At 34.9% G+C, this 24,874-nt stretch overlaps 1 long non-coding RNA gene across 1 annotated transcript in view; it reads left to right on the top strand.

Annotated features, from left to right (window-relative positions):
- Nucleotides 1-24,874, top strand: part of LOC141514986 (uncharacterized) — a 61,952-nt gene that overhangs the window by 4,875 nt on the left and 32,203 nt on the right. The gene's annotated exons all lie outside the window — the stretch shown is intronic.

Here is a 24,874-nt window from a genome sequence, read left to right as displayed (position 1 = left end):
TTTATATATTGAAATCTCTAGCTGAATCATAGCAGTGTCTTAAAAATATACATTCCATAAATGAATAAGCAAGTAATGCATTTCTTTAAACATCTAATCTTGTTATTCATCATTCTTAGAGGACTCATGGAATTCTAAGCAGTAGCAATTGAAGTGTAGTTTCGTTCTCCTCCTCATATGACTAATACAAATCTTTGTTATCAACACAATAGAGGAAATAGCTATTAGGATTGTTCAGACATTGTTTTTTGCCTGAAGTAATCCACAAAAAATATTATCTTGGTCTATTCTGAAAAGTTAATTATGTATATGGGAGACTCCAAGATTATATATATATATATATATATATATATATATATATATATATATATATATATATGCGTGTGAAATGGGGGAGAAGATACAGAGACCCCAGGGAGGTATACATTTCAGGTGTGGTCATGTTGTAGTTTACCTTTTAAATTATCAGTGAATTAGGTGCTAGGCCAAGATGTTTCTAAAATTTCACATCTTGTCAATGGCCTCAAATTTGTTTGGCCTAATTTAAAGACAGGATGTTTAACTCTATTTATGACTGTTACCCTTTTATGTCTCAAAAAGAGGAAAGTAATGTCACAAATTATGATGAAGAAACTGAGCATTTTGAAAACTCTTTGAAGTAGACTATAACAAAGTTTGATGATATTAGAATAAGGCATAAAGAGTGGGGAAGAGGGATATTGGAGTGACTAGATGAATTTTATATGATGAGAGCTCTCCAGCTGAACCATATTCAGAAGTCAAAATGAATTGATGAGGAAAAAATATAATGATTATAGAAAAGTTCCAATCTGAGTTATTGAAATACTTAGCTTTCCCCAAACACTCAATACAGGTAGATGTTAGAGAATGGAAGAGAAAATATGATAGCTGTCAAATAACATAATAGTCCCATATGCTTGCCTTTTGTGTAAAAAAGAGTAAAAAGCAAAATTCTTATTTTACCATGGAATGCAGGTAATAGGAAGATATAATGAATTTTATTCTATGTTTTATCTAAATTAGACGTGAGATCAAGTCACTACTAATTTGCTTTTTTGAGAAATTTGCAGGTCAAAGAAATGCATAAATTCAAACACTATGGGCAAACCTCAAATTAGATAATTATTTATTCGCTTATTTCAGCCCCAATTTTAATGATGAGAGTAAAGATAAAACCAGGGAGAGTGCAGGATACAAGAACATACTAAATATTAAGAATTTATGACATGTGGGCTGGCTAGGTGGCCCAGTGGATAGAGTACCACCCCTGGATTCAGGAGTACCTGAGTTCAAATCTGGGCTCAAACACTTAATAATTACCTAGCTGTGTGGCCTTGGGCAGTCCACTTAAACCCATTGCCTTGAAAAAAAAAAACAAACCTTAAAAAAAGAGTTTATGGAATGCGATGACCAAGGTTATGGTCCTAAGAATAAAAGTAATTAAGAAATAAAAGCAAAAATAAGTGATCCAGAAAGCCAAGCTTTTAGAACAGCTAATGAAAGGGGGAAATTAAAGCCTAGTAACTCTGGTAACTTAGTGAAAATGGCTTCACCAAACATTTGCTAGTCTAAATGTAAATGATTATATGAGTAATTGAAAAGTAGTTTGAGCTCATACCATTTTAATGCTTTGATTAGCTTCCCAAATCACTTGTCCCCATATTTCTAAATGCCATGACTGTTTTTTCTATTAAGACAAATAAGAGGGGTGGCTAGGTGGCGCAGTGGATAAAGCACTGGCCCTGGAGTCAGGAGTACCTGGGTTCAAATGTGGCTCTCAGACACTTAATAATTACTCAACTGTGGCCTTGGGCAAGCCACTTAACTCCATTTGCCTTGTAAAAACCTAAAAAAAAAACTAAAAAAAAAAAAACGAATAAGAGATCTACAGTCTTGCTACTCTAATTACTACAGGAAGTTGACCCAGAAAAAGAATATTCTCTTAGAAGAAACTCATTTCAGTGAGGGTGACTCATATTAGATTTATTTCTTCTCTTGATGGAAGCAAATCAATGGCTACCAGAAATCTGCTTTTTCAAAAAAAAATGCTTGCAGGAAAAGAAGTAACCCATGTTACTGACAAGCAGAATTATTATACCCAAGGGATAATATCCTGACTCATTTTCAAATATTCTCCTTTAAAATCATTGTGGTTATTGATACCCAGGCATTGAATGTTCACAAACAGGTTCTCCATGTGTATACATCAGTATGAAAGCCATGAAATTTATTTTAAAAGAAGTCTCAAACAAGAGAAAAAGCAAAATAGCATAACCATTTTGGTGTATTAAACTAATTATGGTCCCTAGGTAAAAAGTATTCAAGATATTTCAGTTTCCATGTCTGACTTTTAACTATTTTATATCCTTTGTCCATAGTCCCATTACACTAACAAGTGGGGGTGGGAAAGTTCTTACAAAAAATAAAATTGAAAAAACCCATCCTGTTTCTCACCATGCTCAGTAAGGAAACTATCCAAGTTATTTTTTCAAATTGAAACTTTGATCAAGAAATGCTTTAAGCAAAGTAAACTGACTTTGTATTCCCATAACCCCTCAAAGTAGTAGAAGCACAATTAAATATACAAATAAGTCATTTGAAAAACAAGAGTCCAAGTAGTTAAAATCAATACTTTGATAACTTGGGGAATAACAAAAAAAATGCAGAATAATTAACAGTTATGTTAGTGTGTGTGTGTGTGTGTGTGTGTGTGTGTGTGTGTGTGTGTGTAATAACTAAAGATATTCTTTATTATAAGTGTGGTTTAAAAGTATCCACTAGTTTTTCAAACATTTTCAATTTAGCAGGTGAGATCTGATCCCATCTACTCTCTAAATATTATTTTATATTTTTTTTCTTTACACATTCTCTATTCTGAACAAAACAGTTAGATAATACTTGTTAAAATGTTGTTGTTCAATTATGTATGACTCTCTTATGCCTTTGTGTGGTTTTTTTGTTTGTTTGTTTTTTTTGGCAAAAATCCTGGAGTAGTTTGCTATTGGAAAACAGGGTCAAATAACTTTTTCAGGGTCATGTAGCTTGCAAGTATCTGAGACCCGATGTATTTCAACTCTGGAAGATGAGTTCTCTTAACTCTAGACCAGAGCTCTGTCCACTGTGCCACCTAACTGTGATGCATATGAGATAAAAACTTAATTTAAAAAAATATTTAAAATATATTTATTTATGTCCAAATGCAGACATATATTTTAAACTACAAAATTTCCTTCCCCCTTCCCTTCCCTGAGCCCCTCTCCTAAGAACTGAACAGTCAGCATAGCATAGTGTATACATAGATAGATAGATAGATAGATAGATAGATAGATAGATAGATAGATAGATAGACAGATAGATAGATAAAAATATTTACAAATTAGTAATTTCCAGTAGAAGTTATTAGGATTAAGGGAAAGAAATACATAAAAGATAATTTTTATAAAATGTTCATCAGATTCAGAAGGGTTGATTTTTTTTGGTGTTTTGTTTTGTTTTGTCTTTCTTCTCTGGATGGGGATAATATAGTGCATAGTCAGTCTAATATAGTTTTTCTACCTCAATGGAGCACCTAGAGGAGCTGCTTCCATCAAGGTTGTTCATCTCACAATGCTGTTGTGATGTGTACATTGTTCTCTTGTACATTGTACACCCTTCTCTCTGTATCAGACCGTGTAAGCCATTCCATGCTTCTCTAGACTCTGACAATTTATGGTTTCTAATAGAACAATAATATTCTATTTATGTATATATATATATATATATATATATATATATATATAGATGTATCATAACACATTTCGCCATTCTCTAATTAATGGACATCCCCTCAATTTCCAATTACTTGCCACTGCAAAAAGAACTGCTATGAATACTTTGGAACATGTAGGACTTTAAACTTTTTCTATAATTTCTTTTGGATATCGACCTAGAATAGCAATTGCTGGGTAACAGGGTATGAACAGTTTTATTGCCCTTTGGGCAGAGTTCCATATTGCTCTCCAGAAAGGTTGGATCCATTAACAATTCTACCAGCAGTGCATCAATGTCCCAGTCCTCCCACAAACTCTCCAGCATTGATCATTTTCCCTTTTTTTTCATCTTGGCCAATCTGCTAGGGGTGAGATGATATCTCAAAGTTTTATTTTGCATTTGTCTATTCAATAATTATTTGGAGCATTTTTTCCTATTCTTATATGTAGTTTTAATTTCTTCATTTGAAAACTGTCTGCTCATACTCTATGACCATTTATTAATTGGGGAATGACTAGAACCTTATAAATTTGATGCAATTCTCTATATATTTTAGAAATGAGTCCTTTATCAGAACTCCTATTTGTGAACATTGTTTCCCAGTTTTTGTGTTTTCCTTCTAATTTTGGCAGCACTGATTTTATTAGTGCAAAATCTTTTGAATTTAATATAATCTAAATCATTCATTTTGCAATTTGTTCTAATTTTTTTGGTCATAAATGTATCCCCTTTCCATAGATCTGATAGCTATAGTTTTTCTTGACTTATTAATTTATCTACGGTATCATTCTTTATGTCTAAATACGGTATGCATTTTGAACTTATTTTGGTATAGGGTATAAGATGTGCATCTTTGCCTACTTTTTACCATTACTATTTTCCAGTTTTCTCATCAATTTTTGTCAAATAGTGATCTCTTTTCCCAGAAGCTGAAATTTTGGGATTTGTCAAATAATAGATTGCAAAAGTCATTTACTGTGATTACTTTAGAACCTATCCTAATCTACTGATCTACTATACTATCTTTTTTTTAGGTTTTTGCAGGGTGGTGGGTCTAAATGGCTTGCCCAAGGCCACCTAGGTAGGTAATTATTAAGTGTGTGAAGCCAGATTTGAATTAAGGTCCTCCTGACTCCAGGGCTGGTGTTCTATCCACTGCATCACCCAGCCACCCCTATTACTCTATTTCTTAACATATATCAGGCAATTTTGATGATGGACACTTTACAATATAGTATTAGATCTTGTAGAGCTAGAGCACCTTCTTTTACATTTTTTTTATTTTTTTGCTATTCTTTCCCTTTTGTTGCTCTCGGTGGATTTTTTAAAATACTTTTACTAGCACAGTAAAGTAGTTATTTGGTAGTTTGGTAAGACATTGACTGAGTAATTTAACTTTTTTTTTTCTTCTCTTATTGCTACTTCTAGAATTTCTAATACTATGTTGAATGGTAATGGTGATAATGGACAACCTTGTTACACCTCTGAATTTATTGGAAATGCTCTGTGGTTATTACCACTACATATAATATTTGTTCATTCTTTTTGATAGATACTATTCATTATTTTAGGGAAAACTCCATTTATTACTAAATTTTCTAGTGTTTTTAATAGGAACTGATTCATTTTTATCAAATACTTTTTCAGAATCTAAAGAGATAATCATATGATTTCTGTTGGTTTTGCCATTAATTTGCTTAACTGTGATGAGTATTTTCCTAATGTTCAACCATCCTTGTTTACCTGGTGTAAATTCTAACTGATCATGGTGTATTATACTAGTAATGACATGTTGTAGTCTTATTGCTAAAATTTTGTTTAAGATTTTTTCATCAATATTCATTAGGGAGTTTGGTCTATAATTTTCTTTGTCTGTTTTGGTTCTTCCTGGTTTAGGTATCAGCAACATGTTGGTATCATAAAAGGAGGTTGGCAGAACTCCTTCCACACCTATTTTTATAAATAGTTCATGTAGAATAGGAATTATTTGTTCCTTAAATGATTGGTAGGATTCACTTTTAAATCCATTTGGACCTGAAAACTTTTTCCTCAGGAAATATATTTATGGGTTCTTTAATTCCTTTTTTCGGAAATGTGGTTATTTATGTGATTTATTTCCTCTTCTCTTAATCTGGGAAGTTTATATTTTTGTAAATATTCATCCATTTCATTCAAGTTATCCAATTTATTAGCATACAGTTCAGCAAAGTAGCACTGAATTATCTCTTTCATTTCCTCCTCATTGGTGTTTAGTTCATTCTTTTCATTTCTTACACTGGTAATTTGGTTATCTTCTTTCTTTTTTTTTTTTTTACATTATATTAAAGGTTTGTTTATTATATTGGCTTTTTCATAAAACCAACTCCCAGTTTTATTTATGAGATTGATGGTTTTCTTGCATTCAGTTTTATTTATCTCTCCATGATTTTCAGAATTTCTAATTTGATATTTAATTGGGGACCTTTAATTTGTAATTTTTCCACTTATTTAGTTGCATATCCAATTCATTGATCTGCTTTTTCTCTATTCATATAGGCATTTAGAGGCATAAATTTTTCCCTCAAAACTGCCTTGGGGGTGTCGCTAGGTGGTGCAGTGGATAGAGCACCGACCCTAGAGTCAGGAGTACCTGAGTTCAAATCCAGTCTCAGACACTTAATACAAGTCACTTAACTCCATTGCCTTGCAAAGAAAAAAAAAACCTAAAAAAAACTGCCTTGGCTGCATCCCATTAATTTTGCCATGATATTTCATCATTATCTTTGTCTTGGGTATAATAATTGATTATTTCTAATATTAGCTGTTTGATTCACCTAATTTCCAATTAGTTCTTGCTTTATTTTTCCCTGACTTTTATTATATGTGTTTTTTATTGCATCATGGTCTGAGAAGTGTGGATTTATTACTTCTACCTTCCTGAATTTGATTGTAAGATTTTTGTGCCATAGTACATAGACAATTTTGGTGTAGGAGTCATATACTGCCAAGAAAAAAATAATATTCTTTGTTATACCCATTGTTTTCTCCAGAGATCTATCATATCTGTTTTCTATGATTTAGTTTACCTTCTTATCTTCCTTCTTGTTGATTTTGTTGTTAGATTTATCTAGTTCTGAGAGAGGGAGGTGGAGGTTTCCCATTATCAAAACTGTGCTATCTATGTGTCCTTGCTGTAATACTAGGCGCACACGTGTTTAGTAATGATATAGCTTCATTACCAATGGTGCATTTTAAGAAGATGCATTTTCTTTCCTTTAAAGAGATTGATTTTTGCTTTTACTTTATCTAAGATTAGCATAGTTACGTCAGACATTTTTTTTAATTCATCTGGGGCTTAACATATTTTGCTCCAACCTTTTACCTTTATCCTGTGTATATCTGTCTATTTCAAATGTATTTCTCATATACAACATATTGTAGTGTACTTTTTTTTAATCCAGTCTGCTATCTGCTTCCATTTTATGGGACAGCTCATCACATTCACATTTACAGTTAAGATAATTAATTCTGTATTTCCCTTCATAAAATCTTTATTCATTTATATTTTTTTCTCTTTCCTTTTCTCTTATTCCTCTTCACGAAAATTTTAATTCTTTTACCCTTTGGCTTTTATTTTAAAAATTTTACTTTCAGTTTATTTTCACTTATACCTTTGCCTTCCCTATTATCAGTCACTTATTCCTTTATCTTTCCTTTTCCCAGCCCCACCCCCCCACACTTTCTTGTAGATTAGGTTAAGTCTATAAACCCTATTCACTCTCTGAGATAAATTTGTTGAATAGAATTTATTCAGCATTCACATTTTCCATTCTTTCCCTCTCAAATTATAAATCTTTGTGCCACTTCCTATGGTGTTATTTATCATTCTAATGCTATTAATCAGGTATCATCAATTATAGTTTGATTATTTGATTGCTTGATAAGCTCATATTATCAATGTATCATCAGAGAATGTTCCTTTGATTGCTTGAAAAGCAGCATTGACTCAAATTGCATCAAATAATAATTATAATCATGTTTTACTTTACCCATTTTTCAAGTGTCTTGCAAGTACAGTGTTTCTCATTAACCAAAGTATCTTCCAAAGCCATATCATTTCTTCCAGTATTTGTCCTCCTCCAAGGCCTATGTTCTCTCACATATTACCCCCTTCCTCCACCCAGGGTCAGGGTATTTAAACCCCTTGTTAAGTGAAACTAGACCTATTTTTCTTTCACACATTACCCCCCCATCCAAGCTACTTAACCCCTTATTAACACAGGTTAAGTCAAACCCTGATCTAATTAACTGCATGTATTTTAAAAATCTCTAAATATGGGAAGCTCTGAAGGTCTCACCTGAGAACTTCACAAATGATGTAAATTACAGAGACACTGATTCAGGTCCCCCAAGTTTATGATGCTTAAAGTTTTCTAAGTAATGGGAGACTCTGGAGGTCTCACCTGAGAACTTTTCAAATGATTGTAAGTTAGGGAGACACTGACTCAGGACCTTGTCATTTTTGATGCCCTCATTAGACCAGGTGCTAAACACAGTGAGATTAAATTGGGATCAAAGGATAATGAGAAGCTTAAGTTTAAATCTAATGATCCTATTGTTCTTCAGGGTTTTCTGACTTAAACATAGTGGTATTATCTTGGACTTCTCCAAAGGAGAGATAAGATCCAATTATACCCATATTCTTTAGGTTCATTCTCTTCAATTATATTCTACCCATTAATTATCCAAAGAGCAGTAAAGTTCTAAAGAATTAGAAGTAACATCTCTTCTTTCATAGTTGTAAACAATTCAAAGTATTTTGTTTTATTTTTTTCCTTCCCCGTTTCATTTATTTTTTTTTTTTTTAATGCAACTCTTCAGCCATGTATTTGCCTATTGAATTCTCTGTTGAGTTCTGGTCTTTGAGTCAGGAAATTGTGGAAGTCCTCTATTTCATTGATTATGCATCTTTTCCCCTGACATTGTATGCTGATTTTTGCAGGGAAGTCCATTTTATTTTTTTTTAACATTTTAACATTTTATTTGTTTTCCAATGATATATAATAGTAATATGTGCCCATCATTTTTTGCAAGGCTCTTAATTCTACAATTTCTGCCCTTCCCTGCCCCCTCCCCCACAGAAGGCTGTATGACAGTCTCTACATTGTTTTCATGCCATACATTGATATAAATTGAATGTTATAAGAGTAAACATAAGAATAAACATAAACTTCCCCCCCCCCCCAGGAAGATGAGAAACCTCAAGAATAGAGAGAGGAAAAAAATTGTACTTCATTCTATGTTCAGATTTCAATGACAGTCTCTGGAGTGAATTGCTTTCTTTATCATCAGTCCAGAAGAGAAGTTGCTTCAAATATTTTTCCCTCAGGTGTTGTAACTAGCTGTCCCTCCACACTATTTCTCCCCACTTTAACTTATTCTATTCTCTCTCCTTTCAACCTGGCTCTGTCGAAAAGTGTCTTGAATCTGACTACCCTTTCCCTCGCTCTTCCCTCTCTTCTATCATCTACCCCCCCCCCCCCCGCTTCCCTCCCCACCATTCCGACCTCATCTTGTCCCTTTCCTCACATTCTTTCCAGGGCAGGATAGAATTTCTCACCCTATTAAGTGTGTATGCCCTTTCCTCCCTGAGCCATTTCTGATGAGAATGAAGATTCACTCGTCCCCCCCTTGCCTTCCCCCCCTCCACTCCATTGATAATGCTTTTCCTTCACTCTTATGTGAAATCTATCAGTTTCTTCTTCATCTCCTTTTCCTTACTCCCAGTACTTTCACCCATCACCCATTGACTACATTCCTTTACCACATCATACAATTATTTTCTGCTCTTTCCTATATCCTGTCTATATATGCTCCTTCTAACAGCTCTTATAAATTAGAAAGTTCATATAAGTTATCAATAACTTCTTCCTGTGCAGGAGTATAAACAGTTCAACATCAACTTCCTCATAGTCACTCTCTTCCACTCCATCTAGAGTTCACCTGCGTCCTGTACTTGGAGATCAAACTTTTTTTTTTTTCCAGCTCTGGTCATCTTGACAGGAAAGTTTGAAAATCCCCTCTTTCATTGAAAGTCCATCTTTTCCCCTGAAAGAGGATATGCAGTTTTGCTGGGTAGTGGATTAGCGGTTGTAAACCAAGATCTTTTGCTTTACGCAATATCATATTCTAATCCCTACGAGTGCTTGATGTAGATGCTGCCAGATCCTGTGTAATCCTGACTAAGGAGCCTCAGTAGTTGAATTGTTTGTTTCTGGCAGCTTTTATAATTTTCCCTTTGATTTGGGAGTTTTGGAATTTGGCTATAATATTCCTGGAAGTTTTTCTTTTGGGATCCCTTTTAGGGCGTGACCGGTGAATTCTCTCGATTTCTATTTTACCCTCACCTAGGATCTCAGGGCAATTTTGCTGTATTATTTTTTGAAAAATGAAGTTTAGGCTCTTCTTCTGGTTGTGGCTTATGGATAGCCCAATAATTTTTAAATTATTTCCTCTGGATCTATTTTCATGGTTGCTTGTTTTTCCAATGAGATATTTCACATTTTCCTCTAAATTTTTACTTTTTTTGGAAGAGTTTTATTTCTTCCTAATTTCTTGCAAAGTCATCATCTTTCTTTAATTTCATTTGGCATTTGAAGGAGTTATTTTTTTCAGAGAGCTTTTATAACTCCTTTTCTAGTAGGCCAATTCTGCTTTTTAAGGCATTCTTCTCCTCATTTGCCTTTTGTTTTGCTTTTTCCATTAGGCCTAACCTGATTTTTAATATATTATTTTCTTCATTATTTTTTTTGTATATCTTTCATCAAGTTTTTTTTTATTTTGGTTTTCATGATTTTTCCTGCATTGCTCTCATTTATCCTCCCAGGTTTTCCTCCACCTCCCTTAATTGCTTTTCAAAGTCTTTTTTGAGCTCATCCATAATCTAAGACCTTTTTCCATTTCTCTTGGAGGTTTTGGGTACAGAAGCTTTGATTTTGTCATCATCTGAGTATGTGATTTGTTCTTCCATGGTACTAAAGTAATTCTCTATGGTCAGATTCTTCTTTTTCTGTTCTTTACACATTTCCTCAGTCCAATATTAATTACAGCACTTCCAAGGTTTGGGGGTTGGTTTTTGGGGGGTGACACCCCACTGGGACCGTTATTTCTCCAAGGTCTTATGCTGTCTACCCTGTGCTTTGATATATAGATGATCACAGCACTGCCCTCTGCCCTGGGGCTATAAGGAAAGATTCAACTATCTTAGTATGGAATCCCAAACTGTCAATATCTGTCTGAAGGCAAACAGGAGAGTCCTACCCCAGGGAGAGCAGAGAAATCTCTACAGGTTGCTTTCTCTGGATTCTTTTTTTTTTGTTGTTTGTTTGTTTGGGGGGTTTTTAGGTTTTTTTGCAAGGCAAATGGGGTTAAGTAACTTGCCCAAGGCCACACAGCTAGCTAATTATTAAGTGTCTGAGACCTGATTTGAACCCAGTCTACTCCTGACTCCAAGGCCAGTGCTTTATCCACTATGCCACCTATTCTCTCCTTTCCCTTGATTCTTGCTGCAGATTCTGCAGATGTGCTCCTCACTCCACACTCAACCAAGTGCAGCAGAGTTCTCTCACCACCCCTTCAACTTGTTTCTGGTGATTTCTGGGCTGGGTTGGGCTGGGGTGGTTTGTGTTAGGCTGTGCTGTGCTGTGCTGCAGCCATGGATTTTTTCCAACCCTGGTTCTGGTGAAACACACCTTTTCTGCCGAACTTCTAAGTTATCTTGGATTGGGAAAATGTATCACACAGTCTTTCTGTGGGTTCTCCCCCTTGAAATTTTGACTAGAACCTTCCTTTGTTTTGAGGGGGGTTGGGGGGAGGGTCAGAGTTCTCAGGAAATGCTGCCTTCACACCACCATATTGGCTTTTCCCCAGGAACTCTGTTCTTGGTTGTAATCCTAGGTCCTTTGATTTCCAAAAGATGCTATTCCACTTCTTCAGATGCTTCATTGATGAGGCAAATAGTTTCCCTGTAATTCTGATTGTCTTTCCTTTGTATTTGCATTGTTTTCATTTGCTGCTTACAATATCCTCTCCTTTATTTAAATGTTCTTTAATTTGGCTATTACAACTCTTGGGGTTTTTATCCTGTTATCTCTTTATGAAGGGATTCTGTGAATTCTTTTAATGATTGCATTGTTATCTTGTTCTAGTAGATTTGGACAGTTTTTCCTTATAATTTCCTGTATGATATTATCTAGGTTCTTTTGTTAGTCCAAGCTTTCTAGTGGTCCAGTGATTATTAGGTTATCTCTCTTGGATCTATTTTCCAAGTCATTTGATTTCCCTAGAAGGTACTTTTTATTTTCTTCAATTTTGTCAGTCTTTTTTTTTTTTGATAGAATCTTATAGTCTTGTAGTTTCATTAGTTTCTAATTGTTCCATTCTAATTTTTAGGATTATATATTTTTTTCAATTAGTTTCTGTGTTTCCTTTTCACATTGATTAATTTTTCTTTTAACAGATTTGATTTATTTGATCAACTTTTCACAGTTTTCCTGCATAACTGCATTTCTTTTTCCATTTTTCTTCTTCCTCTCTTCTTTGGTTTTAAAATTCATTTTAAACTCTTCAATGAGCTTTTGTATTTGAGTCCACTTTATAGACTGTTTGGGTATTTCTTTGTGAGTGATTTTTCACTGCTTTCTTTTTCATACATTGCATTGCTGTAGTTTTCTATTATGAGCATTCTTTTAGTTTTTTTGCTTATCATTATTGTTTTGGTTTTGCTCCTGGGGTATTTGGAATATAGATCCAAACATTTATATTGCTGGGGCTGGAGTCTGATTCCTGATTCCTTGTTGACTAAGAGGTTGCCTATGCAATTCAGGCCTTGCCTTGGCAGAGGTTTTCTTGTTTTGTTTTGTTTTTTCTCCTTTATGTCCAGGTTTTGACTTAACAGTGGTTTGTTCCTTATCCAATCCTGTCTTTTAATGTGTTTTTTTGCTCGGTTCCGAATTTTTCTGGGGTTGGAATCTTCCCTGCTGGCTTCCTATCTAACTGCCAGGACCTCTGCTATTGTTAAACTGTCGGAACCTCAATTGCACTGTGACTACAAGCCTCTTCCTGGATTTTCTGCTCTCCCACTGCCTGAACCCAAAGATACAGACCTTCATTGAAGATTCTCCATGATGTCTACACTTGAATATTTCTTTGATATGTCTCTTTTTTCTCAGTGGGATCTGTAAGTGTGAATGTCAGAGTAAAGGCTTCATTTATCTTTAGTAGGGAAAAGCTCTGAGAGCATGTTAGTTTTATGCCACCATCTTGTCTCCATCCAGGAAGTCCTATACTTTATCTCAAGAGATAACTCATATCTAAATGCATTCATTATCTACCTCCACCTTAAAGAACCACTGCCTTCTCTAAACTCTATTTCACATGCCAATGTGATATAATTAATTGCTGATTCTTACCACTTGGGAAGAATTTGTGTTAATTTTTGCTACATTATTTTTCTGTTAGTTTATTCTAGGGCAAAATAAATTTTGTAATAGAATAATCATCAATTTAGTGGTCAGACTATGAATCCTTAATGATCATGGCATCACCTAAAGAACTTTGGCATGATCCCAATGTGCAAGAGCAACAAATAAAATGGGTTATATAACAATCTCCCTATGATAGTAAGCTGTAGGCTACCCTACTACTTCTTGACTTATTTTGTCCTATAACACCCCCACCCCACCTCAGTGGCTAGTATTGATTCTTTGTCTGTGACTAGTATTGATCCTTTTCCTTTGCATATTCTTATACGATTACTTTTTCTTCTATCTTTATTCATTTTATAGGGCAGCAAATATCTCTCAAGAGCCAATTGAATCTATGGTCCTAGCAAGAAAAATGATTATTTCCCCTTATATTAATACCAATTATTAAATTAGGATTAAGGTTTTTACATTCCTATATCTTCTTTCAGAAATCAGCTCTGGTGGTCTATTCACTCAGTCTCTGAGGACATTGCTGTTATATGAGATTATCCAAAATCTCTGGGTATGGCTGTCTAGATTAGTTATTATCCTTAAGAAAAAAGTTTCTGTCCTAGGAACCTACCATTAGTATTTAGTTTGATCTAGCTTACAAAGGGGAAAACCAACAACAATGGAATGGGTAGGGGTGTTTATTTTTTTTAGATTGCTGGAGACACTGATGCACATGACCAGGTCACATTCTTAGCATGAGGAGTTGAAGACCTTTTGCTCCCCTCTTCATTAATATTTCTAATACCTCATTGATTATTTACCAGAGTTAATTTCCAGTGTCAGGGATTTCTCCTTTTCCAAAGTCTTTTTCATCATTGGATATTATGGGAAGAGAGTGGTCATTGATTTCTGAAGGAAACAATAACTCAATTTTCTAATTATTTCCTAGTCATAATTAATCCAGAAACTCAGTCTCTTTGATATTTTCATTCATCACACTGGGAAGAGTCAATAAAGTCAACTAACATATATTAAGTACTTAACATCATGTCAAGAAAAAAGGGAGAGAAAAGGAGAACAAAGGAGAGAAGAAAGACCTTGCTGTTAAAGATTTCACAGTCTAATTGGGTAATATATAAACAACTATACAACAACATAATTGTATATGATAAATTGACCAAGTAAATTTCCCTGGTTTTTTTTGTTTCTTTTCCTTTTTGTTCTTGATAGGTTACAGCAGTTTTGGATAATGAATGTTTTGCATCCCTATACCATGGTACAAAAGTAGATCCTGTTAGACTTCAGCAAATCTGAAAGTCCAAAGGACAATAATAGATAATAATATAAAGGCGAGGTCATTTCTTGCATCAATGCCCTTTTAAAACTTTTAGTGGAAATTGGGATTTAGTAAGTTAATTGCTTGTTTTAAAAATATTCTCCTTGTTTCATATCATTCTCTGTCTTTTCTAATTATAACTGACATCTTTCACTCTTCCTTGCCATATTTTGTGATTTCTATTCCCTATCATCTTATTGACCATGCCTCTGAGAATTATAGAAAGTGTTATATTACTTCTTTTGCATCTTAATATTTGCTGATGGTGGGGATATGGAAAAATACTGAAATATCAGTGGAAAAACTAAGAATAAGAAGGATTCAATAATGTTAAGGTGAAGAACAAATAATGAAAATCTTTAAGAGATCAAATTATATAACACTTAGAAAAACACATAGGTGCTTTTTTACAGACATAATTGTGAAATACTAATAGTCATCACAGGGCATTAAGCTATGTCAAACTATTTACACTAATTGTCTCAATCAATTTTCTAACAATAAATATATTCTAAGAACAATAGTATTATCATATTCACTTTGCATGTGAGGAAAGTGAAACTCAGATAGGTTAATTTACCATCAAATCATACAAGTTAGAGAGTCTGAGCTAAGTTTTTTGCACACTTCCAAAATATAAATGTCCTTCCCTAATAATAAATATTGTGTACAACTATGTAAAGTAACTTAGAGTAAGCTTAAACTCCTTCATTCATTATGTTTATATTGAAAACAATGGTAAGCAGTACTTTATTATTTGATTGGATCTTTTTTTTTCCCTTAAAAGCATCATCCATCAAAACATCCAAAAGTTTTAATACTTTTGGTCTCCAAGAAGAACCAATGTTGGTATTGAGTTTTACTTTCACGTAATTTGAAACATTATTGATGTGTTTTTATTTGAGATTTTTTTTCATATTCCCTTAAGAGTGCAGTATCCTGTTCCTTTGTGTTCAGTTGGTTCATGTCTAATAATTTTAACCTGTTATATTCTCAATGCTATACAGAGTATACTATTTAAACGATTCTTACAAAATGAGCCCTAAAAATGAATTTTAAAAATAAAGGAATAGAAAAGTCTATAAGAACAAAAATACAGTTGCTTAATTCAAAAATGTCAGTTTTTATGAAGGTAAAATGAGGTGGACAAAATAAATATATTTTAAATGGACATTCATAATGTCAAGAAATGAAAAAAATGTCCAAAGTCTATAAATAGATTTATTTATTTGAAAATGTCATTTTTTAAATCTAACTGAACTGTTCATGCAAGGAAAAATGACAATTTTCTGAAAAGGATGTGCTCAAAACCAATTTAATGGCCCCTAATTTTATAGAATTTAGAAGAATGCAAAGTAGGGTCTCTCATTTATGAAGAAGATTAGTTGTCTCTAATTAAGACACATAACAGGATTCTCATACAGATTTGGATTGATTTAAATGACTGCAATGAGGCAATTGGAAGAGGGGAAGAATAGAAACTTAGATTTCCCTAAGCCCACTTACACATTAATATAGCATATTAAAGTTTAGAGCGAAGATGGATTATTTAAAAGAAAAAATTGAGAAAAAACATCTGTTATATCTTAGATCTATGGTACCATTTGGACCTCCCAAGTTGGCAAGACTGTGAACCTGTCCTCCTGACCTTGTAAAACACACACATTTTTGAGTAAACCTCATCTAGCATTTAAAGAGTCATGCAAAACTGGCCCTAGTTCAAACTCAGGGCTAAATATCAGGGTCAGATGAATATTTGAATCAGAAATAATCCATGATGAGAAGTAGGGATTATGATACATTGTGTTGTTATTTTTCAGGAAGGTGAAGATGTACTTTGTTTTTTCATTTTATAATTTATAATAAGTCCTGACCAGTAGCATAACCACCATCTCATAAAAATAACTTCAAATTCTATACTGCTGTTTTTTAGGTTTTTGCAAGGCAAATGGGTTTAAGTGCCTTGCCCAAGGCCACACGGTTAGGTAATTATTATTAAGTGTCTGAGGCCAGATTTGAACCCAGGTACTCCTGACTCCAGGGCTGGTACTCTATCCACTGTGCCAGCTAGCCAGCCCTATAGTGTTTTGAGGTGTATGTTTTCCTTACAATAATGTGAGCAACTAGAGAAAATGTTATTATCCCAATGTTAAAGAATTTATTTTGCTTCCCTTTCCTCATTTACACATGAGGAAACTGAGGCAAATATTATTAAATAACTTGTTCAGGGCCACACAACTGGTAAGGACAGAAGGTGGATCTAATCTCAGGAAAAGCACTCTTCCTTCCTCCAAGCACAGGCTTTGATCTGCTCTGCCATTGAGAAGATTATGAGTTCCTGGGAGGGCAGTGAGACAGGTACTGCATTATTCAAAGCACAAGTCATTAACAAAAAGCAATAGGAGTATAGTTATGCCAAGAGAAGATTCTGGATTGACAAAACAAAGAGATAGAGGAAAAGATTCCACTTGCAACATGCCTGGTATTCCACTGGATTCTCTGCTTTGGGCAGACATGAGAACAAGCTAAACCTAAAAATAAACAAACAAAAATCAAAACAAAACAAAAACTATATTTCCAATGAGGAAGACATGATGATGATGTTTGTCCTTCATTCTTGAAGATTATCACATTGGGGAGGTAATGCCATGTCAAGTCATGATTTGGATTTGAGTGAGGGAGTACTGTACTAAGTTGCCATCCTCACTTTCTCCTCCAGAGTCACCTGAGTCCAGTGGCCAGATAAGAGTCAGGATGACAAGATGGCTCTGGATGCAAGGCATTCAAGGTTAAGTGAATTGTCCAAGGTTACACAGCTAATAAGAGTCAAGTGTCTGAGGCTGGATTGGAACTTCTATCCTCCTGTCTTCAAGACCAGAGCTCCATCCATTGTGCTACTTAGCTGCCTGCTTAGATAGTAACCTCCCATCTGATTATACTAATAGTGATGTTACTAGATTCTTTTGCAATAATTTTGTGATTCTTTGTTACATAGCAGTTCACATGTATTTGTGTGTGAATAAATTACTTCCTTATCAATTCAGGTTTGTACATTGGAGATCTTTTATTTTACTTCATTTTTGTTTTTATCATTTCCTTCTTAGAATGGAAAATCTGTTATACACTTAGAATATATAACTATTGGCCACTCTATAACCTATAACCATAAGTCAACTCTCACTGTAATAAAATAGATAGGCATGAAGAACCAATGGATATAAACATCATCATACTCAAATTCCTCTATTTGGAAGTCAGGATACCCCCAGGGCTAACCCTGGGCAAACATTCAAGATGTGTATTGGCAACTGAATGATGCAGGTTATTAGTTACTATCTTCTCAGTCCAGCAATGTCTAACTGGTCTTTCCTCCCTACCCACACAAATTCAATAAAATTCCAGTATTTCCATCTTACTTCTAGGGTTTGATATAAAGTCCTATGTTTAGTATCTAAAAGTTTTCATAATCTGTTTTGTTTTGTTTTGTTTTGTTTTTCTTTCTTTTTTTTTTGCTTTCTAGTTTATCTTATTTTATTTTCCTTTTTTATATTGGCCTACCTGCTACTCTTTCCATATGGCATGTGATCTCTCACTTTTTTTTCTGAGTACTAGTTGCCTTTCATACTCTTCATTAGCTCCTGTATTTCTTAAAACTTCCATCTACTTTATTGGTCCCCTGGACTGAGAGTATCCTCATTTTTGTGATAGACCTATTATCTACTAGATAGATAGACAGACAGATAGATAGATAGATAGATAGACAGATAGATAGATAGATGATAGGTAGTTTAACCAGTTAATCACATGTTGTCTCCTAAATTAGAAGATGAGACACTTGAGGACTGTAATTGGTTTTTTTTTTTTGCCTGTCTTTATATCCCTAGCACAAAGCACAATATGCATATGGGAAACCCTTAAATGCTTCTTGGCTAGCTGCTAATTTGGCTAGCTGCTAATTCCTGATTATTTGATTAACTTTGCAATCATATTGTTTACCTTACAATTCCATATTACAACCTAGGAGATGTTCTATGACTTTTTTAAATTTATTTTTTATTCTCATTTTGTACAATTTTTTTTAGATTAATAAAATATTCTTGTTCACAAGTAAACAAAATACCCCATCCTCCCCCATGAGTATAGATAGACTTGCTTTGGCGAAAAAAGTAAAGGGGAGAAGAAAAAAATTAAAATGAAAAAAATAATAGTAATAATTGTAGGTATGGCCAGTTGGCACAATGGATGAAGCACCAGCCCTGGAGTCACGAGCACCCCAGTCCATATCCAGCCTCGTAAACCCAACAATCACCCAGCTGTGTGACATGCAAGCCACCCGATCCCCACTGCCTGCAAAAAACAAAAAAAAGGAAGAAAAAAAAGACCCAAAATAAAATAAAATAGTAATAATACTAGGAGTGGCTCGGTGGCAGACAGAGCATTGGCTCTTGAGCCAGGAGCACCTGGGTCTAAATCCAGCCCCAGACACCCAAAGATCACCCCGCTATGTGGCCCCAGGCAGGCCATCCAGCCCCACTTGCCCTGCACCCTCCCCCAAATAATAATAACAAAAAAATGTGCTTCAGTCTTTGTTCCAACACCAACAACTCTGTCATGGGTGGATCTCATTCTTTATGATAAGTCCATCACAAAAGTTATTTCCATATTTTTCCACCGTTGCCATGCTGATCGCAAATCCCTCCTTTCTTATTTCTGCACTACCATGTACTCAATTTTCTCTCTCCTTTCACTCTGACTCTGCTGTAGGGTTGCTGAGTGGTGCCACAGACAGATCCCTGGTCCTGGGGCCAAGAAGCCCTGAGCCCCCATACCACCCCTTAGGCTCAGAATCCACCTGGCCCTGTGGTCCTGGGCAGGCCTTCCAATCCCAGCCCCTTGCAAGAAGTAAGAAAGAAAATGTATTATATCTGACCATTTTCCCAGCCTGGGCATGGTTTGGGGGTGCTTCCTGAGCTTTTGGGACACTCCCACAATGGTCTCAGTGTGTGAGGCTCTGTCCTCCCTCCTGGTCTGTGAATGACCATAAGCACCTCCCTCTGCCACGGGGCCGAGGTGGGGGGGACTGCTGTTCTATGGGGGGGCCTAGACTGCTATGAGGATCTGAATGTGGTCAGAGCCCCAGAGTCCTGTTCCAGGGGCAGAGGACAGAGCTCTGCAGTCTCTCTTCACTCCCCTCCCTCAGCTCAATGGGCTCATGCCCTGGGGGCTCCTGCTTACTGGCTCTGCCTGCTTCTGTTTCCTGGATCAGGGCTGGGGAAAGACCAGGCTGCTCACTGTGTGCTCTGAGGGCTGGGCTTCATGTGCTCGCTCTGGCAGAGGTCCCCCGCTGTTCCCCCACTTTGTGCCCGGTGCTCCTCTGGGTGCAGCTCAGGAGACTCCCCCCCCCTGCTGTGAGCTGAGACTCCCAGCACCCTGGGGCTGCCTCCGGCTGGCTGAAGTTCTTTGGCTCTGGTGGGTCACCCTTCTGGCAGGCCGCCTCTCCGATCCCGGGAACCAGAACCTTTCTGCTCTTTTCCAGGTTACCTTGAGTAGGAGAACTGCCTCACTGGGTCCCTTTGTGGGTTCTGTCTCTCGAAAGTTTATTTGGAGTACTTAGCTGATGAATTTTATCAGAGAACTCCTAAGACTGCATCCCTTCTTGTCCCCATCTTGGCTCCGCCCCGCTATGACTTTCTTGAGTGTCAGGGGACTGTAGTCATAGCAACTGAAATATATTTAAAGCAACCTGTCAAGGTCAACCAGGCTGAAGTTTGACAATTTTATGAAAACAGCAATTGAAATTAAACTATGAGGGCATCAGTAGATTATACTGGTAGAACCTCTCATTTTGTAGTCAAAGTACAAATCTTTCCATTTGTTTAGTGTATGAGTGACCTTAACAAATACCAGTGCAAGTCTGACCCTCAATTACCACATCTATATAAAATGAGAAGTTTCTACTAAATAACTTTTCCATTTTAGAGTCATGATCCAAGTTTTCCAGATTTATATGAAATCCTATAACATGAAGCCATAAATTTTAATAGTTTACTGATTGTTAGCTAAGTTTGAGAATATGTTTGATATGCCCAATAGATATTTCCCAAGGGTTTTTATCTGAACATCACTTAAGATTTTCTTCATTTATACTGAAAAAGGTTTTTTTTCTATTTTTTTTACTTGTTTTATGTTCATTCTATATCACTTTAAAAATCTTCATTTTTCTACAGGTTCTTGCTATTTTTTGTTCCAATGGTAAAGCCATTATGCAGCTCATTTATGTCAGACTTAAAATTGAGTATCTGACTCCTAATCAGTATTTCACTCACATCCCAAAACAGAAACTAAAACAAACAAAAAAACTTTGCTTGTTTTTGCTTGTGTTTCATATAAGGGATAGAAAAAATGTGAAAAAAATCTGGATTTTTAAATTGAAGTATAAATTTGTGATTTTACTAGGTTGATAATTCATATTTTTAATTCCTTAAATTCCAAGAATATAAAATAATTCTAATAGACCTGAATTATAGAATATGAGGCATCTGTACTTGTGGAAATGTTGTCATATAGCATTTGTTAAGTACTAAAGGTAGGCACGCCACAGAGACTACCAAGTAAGAACTTATGTTTCTCTAGCAGTTTAAACTTTTTGTTTTTCTTTTTCAAAGAAATGGGGCAAAGTGACTTGCCCAAGTTCAAGGTCATACAACTATGCAATTATTTAGTGTCTGGATTCGGAGTTGAATTCAGATCTTCCTGACTCCTGAACCAGTGCTCTATCCACTGTGACACATAGCTACTAGAGTTTAAAGTTTTCAATGTAGCTTCTGTGCAAATTTGCACAGAATTTTCATTCAGATTTTGAAATTGATAGATCAAGTATCATTATCTTTGTTAATATGTATCTTTTATTCTCGAAGAAGACCGTGAAATCAAGGAGTTGATCCCATGGCAAGCACATGAATTGGATCATGAATTGGATTTCAGTGAGGCAAGTAATGTCTCATTTTCTCCTCCAGAACTATTTGGGTACAGTGATCGGATATATATTTTATGGTTGAAGAAACTAATGTTCAGAGATGTACGAAAAATTCCCCATTGTCACATAGCTATCTTAGCAAGGATGGAAATTATATTTTAATGTGGGTCTTCTGAATTTCTGATTAAGTCCTCTTTCCAGTACTCCATGATGCTTCTGCATTCTGCATTCCTTCATGAGATATGAACTTAAAGATTTTCCTGATTCATTGTTATGTTGTTTTTAAGCAAGAGTTTATCAAGATTATTGGATAGGACACATAGTTAACAATCTGAACTGGAAAGTACCTTGGTGGTCATGTAGCCAAATCACTTCGCTGTATATTCTAGGAAATGGAAGCCATACCAGCCTAAATGACTTAAGGAAGACACATGGATATAAAGTGATTTAACTGAGATTTCAATCAAACCTTTGGAACTGCAAATCCAGAAATGCCCCACTACCATCATGAGATGTGTCAAATATTCATTTTGACAAAAAAGTCTTAATTTTTGATAGGAGACATTTTTTCAAATTTAAATTCACAGAAGATATTTTAAAAATTTAGGAACAAGTTATTTCAGTTATGATTGTATACTGATCAACACCTGTTCAGTCATTAATAAACACACCCACTCAAGATGGGTCTCTTTTAGTGAGGAGGAAATATCTTCTATATATTTTTCCTTCTTACAAAAATAAATAGCCTTGGTGAGCAATAAGTTAGAAGACTTAAAGAGGAAAGTATATTTTAAAAATTATTCTGTAATCAAGTTCAAATTTTATTAGTAATTTTTTTTAAATGTCATCATTCTTCAAATCCAGAATATTGGATGATAAAATAGTTATATCGTATCTGTAGGAAAATACCTTCTTTATGTTTTTTACTATGTTTCTCCATCTCTCATAAGTTTCCTGACTTAAAATATAGAAAATTATTTGATTAAAAATTAGATAGAAGATTAGCAGTCTTTTATTTTTAGGTTTAAAAGGAACTTAAAAGAGGATTTAGGATCTTTTCTTGGAATGCAAATATTTCATGTTATTTCACTTTCCAATAACTTTATCTGTTATCATTCTTTCCTGTAGGACTAGAAAAATCATTGATTACCTTTATTGGGAAAAAAAGTGTGAGGCAGTTCATTGTTGATATTTCAAACAGAAGAAACTCAGAGAATAAGAAAAAAACCTTAATTTCTTTGGGGATCACAGAAAAGAAAATCCTCTTTAGGACCCCTGAATTAGTGCTTGATTGTGGGCAAAATTTAAAAATTCACAGGAAGAGACCATGAACAGTGGAATATTCAATGGAAACAGGATGGGGTCAGTCTGATTTAAATAGCTGTGGAAATGTTCCTTTTTGAGGCAAGTGAAAAGTTGAATGGGAAATGACTCCATAGATCGTACAGGGGAGGAGCAACAAGAATGCGATATTGTAACCAATAAAGAACATTTCTTTTAAGTTTGTAATGTTTAAAAAATATATTTTAAAGAAACATAGCTATTATCTAGTCTAATTAATTGATGATCGATGAGGAAAAGAAAATTTAAGTGATTTGGTTAAGATCACCCATGAAATGAGTATGAGTTGGAATCTGAACTAAAAACTTTAGATATTTGAAATGTGTGTTCTCTCTATTATATTGTTCTCTTTCATATCTCATATCTTTTTTCTAGTTTTATTAGCATTTGGTATGGACTGCATCAGTTGACAATATATTTTCTTATCTTACTGATCTGAGAAATTTTAACTTCATGTCTCTATTCCTAGATCTGCACAATATTCAGGGAAATGAGAGGTCAAATGTCTTCAAGTCAGTAAAGACTCCTGTCCTTCATTCTCACTATCATCTCCAAACAATTGACCCTAGCACTCTTTATTTTATTCTTGCTTTTACATATTGAAAAATTGGTGAACCAGGTCAACTCTCCATTGTCCTTTTCTCTCAAGTGTTTTGCCCTCTTATCCAATTATTGATATTCCCTTGACAAGCCTTAGCTTTACATACTCTCATCATGAAATAGCTTTCTTCTTACTCATATGAAGATGTAGGAAACTTTAGAAATTCAAAAAATATGCAACCTGGACTTAGGACAAATGATTTTTCTATTTTCTCAGTTGTATCTGAATTGGGCTTCAGGGGAGAGGGATTAAGGATAGATGTTACTTCATCTTGTGAAAAATTCACCAGGGTCTATGATTGAGGATCTTAAGAAAGCTTTAAATTTTAATTCACAGGTTACTGTAAAAGTTCACAGGCTACTGCAAAAAAGTATGAAAGTTAGTACAAAAGTTTATAGGCTAAGTTATTTGGAGGATCAAGATAGTTACTTTATTTTTTTAATTATTTATTTAAATTTTAGAAAGGTTTTATTTGAGGTTTACAATTTCTCCCTCAATCTTTCTTCCCTCCATCCATGCCCCAGAGAAGGCAGTTGATTAGTCTTAATATCATTCCTATAGTATACATTGATCTAAAATGAATGTGATGAGAGAGATCATATCCTTAAGGAAGACACATATAGTATGAGATATAGCAGAATTACACAATAAGACAATTTTGAAAAAGTTAAATTAAAGGTACATAGAAAGTCTTTGGTCTTTGTTCAGACTTCCCACTTCAGGATACAGATGACATTCTCCATTGCAGATATCCCCAAATTATGCCCGATTGTTTCCCTTTTGGTATGAGCAAGACAATTAAGGTTGATCATCACTCCCATATTGGAATTAGGGTGTTCTGCTTCTACTCATCTCACTCAGTATCAGTTCATGCAAATCCTTCCAGACTTCCCTGAATTCCCATCCATCCTGGTTTCTAATAAAACAGCAGTGTTCCATCAAATACATATACCACAGTTTGTTAAGCCATTCTCCAATTGATGGACATTCTCATAGTTTCCAGTTTTTGACACCACAAACAGAGCTGCTTTGAACATTTATGTACAGGTGATGTTTTTACCATTTTTCATAACCTCTTCAGGGAACAGACCCAGTAGTGGTATTGCTGGATCAAAGGGTATGCACATTATTATTGTTCTTTATTCATAATTCCAAATTGCTCTCCATAAAGGTTGGATGAGTTCACAGCTCCACCAACAATGCATTAGTTTCAACATTTCCAACATCCCTTCCAATAATGATCATTTTTCTTTCTGGTCATATTGACCAGTCTAAGAGGTGTGAGGTGGTACCTCAGAGATGTTTGACTTTGCATTTCTCTAATAATTAGTGATTTAGAGGAATTTTTCATGTGACTATGGATTGCTTTGATTTCCTCATCTGTAAATTGCCTT

The sequence above is a fragment of the Macrotis lagotis genome, chromosome 1 (assembly GCF_037893015.1).
Source record: "Macrotis lagotis isolate mMagLag1 chromosome 1, bilby.v1.9.chrom.fasta, whole genome shotgun sequence".
Taxonomy (NCBI): domain Eukaryota; kingdom Metazoa; phylum Chordata; class Mammalia; order Peramelemorphia; family Peramelidae; genus Macrotis; species Macrotis lagotis.
Note: the sequence above shows the minus strand (reverse complement) of the source record. Positions and strands in the feature narration are given on the sequence as shown.